The following is a 1,187-nucleotide window of genomic DNA, read 5'->3' as shown; positions in this document are numbered from 1 at the left end:
TTATCATTTTTCAAATGGAAGGCTTCAGTTCTCAGCAAAAGAACTCATCAATGGCAGCTCATAGAACATGAAAAGGTCTTCCAGGACTTATAAAAGCTTTAGAGAGAAGAGGAAGAATTAAGATTTTAAATGAAGTAGATAACTTACTTCTTACTATAGGTACAGGTCACAGTTGTTAGGAAATATGTGGGAAGGTAATGAGTTTCACATACTATCGTTGTAAAGAAGTCGTCAGATCGTAGCTTTTAGGAAAGAAATGATAGGCAAAGGGTTTCAAAGTCTAGCGGTGTAGAGAAAGAACCAGATATCGCAACTGCTCATCGTTGAGATGTCATCGGCCACACAGTAATCATGTGAAACACTAGATTGCCTAGTGACGCATTAGATTTCCGAGTGGTACGGTCTGTGGTGAGATGTTGAGGTTCCTGGCAAACGTTCTTATAATCAAGGGACGTTCCTGGATAAGCTTGAATCACTAACCCTTCGGTGAACCTCCTAACTCATTAATCTCTTTTGCCAAGGAAACCTGGAAATATCCCAGCTACAGACGAAACATTATCATGAACTATGGATGAGAAGGTAAGAGATGGTCTGCGTCATTACGTGACTGCCAAACAGGAATAATGTAATGATAATCATCCCGGTTGATCAGATGAAATTCCAATATTTTGTGTGTATTTCCACAAGGAGTAATCCTCAAGAGCAACATAAGTCCTTCTCTAAACTTGGCTTTGAATACGAACACTGTATCCTCTCCAGCTACACATAACTCCTATATGTTATCTAAAACAGTCAGTGCCACAAGCACCCGTCTCCAAGTCAGCCATAAGATGTGATATTTTCAGGCCTCCGTGGCACAATAGGTTAGCGCGTTCGGCTGTTAACCGAGAGGTTGGTGGTTCGAGCCCACCCGGGGGCGAATCTTTATGTGAGACAACTCCAAAACTTACAAGAAACTTCACTTTTAAACAGGCACACGAGTTAATCAAAAACTGTATGTAATCTCAAAAATAACTAACTGTAAACCTCCAAAAGTTATATACGTCATATGTAATTCATCATTACTAGCTTCTGTGAGTTTCACTGGAAACCTCAACAAAGGTAGAGCCCCATGCTACATCATAAGATCACACCGGAGGTTAAGAAGAACCCTTGAAAGGCAAACGCAGAAGTCAAACATTTAAGAT

The 1,187-nt window shown here is 40.4% G+C and overlaps 1 non-coding gene across 1 annotated transcript; it reads left to right on the top strand.

The window, feature by feature from the left end:
• The first annotated feature begins 845 nt into the window (after positions 1–845).
• On the top strand, positions 846–919 carry TRNAN-GUU (transfer RNA asparagine (anticodon GUU)). The gene has a single exon. It is a non-coding gene; the product is annotated as a tRNA-Asn (tRNA).
• Positions 920–1,187: the final 268 nt, after the last annotated feature.

Source organism: Panulirus ornatus, chromosome 9 (genome assembly GCF_036320965.1).
Source record: "Panulirus ornatus isolate Po-2019 chromosome 9, ASM3632096v1, whole genome shotgun sequence".
In the NCBI taxonomy this organism is placed as follows: domain Eukaryota; kingdom Metazoa; phylum Arthropoda; class Malacostraca; order Decapoda; family Palinuridae; genus Panulirus; species Panulirus ornatus.
Note: the sequence above shows the minus strand (reverse complement) of the source record. Positions and strands in the feature narration are given on the sequence as shown.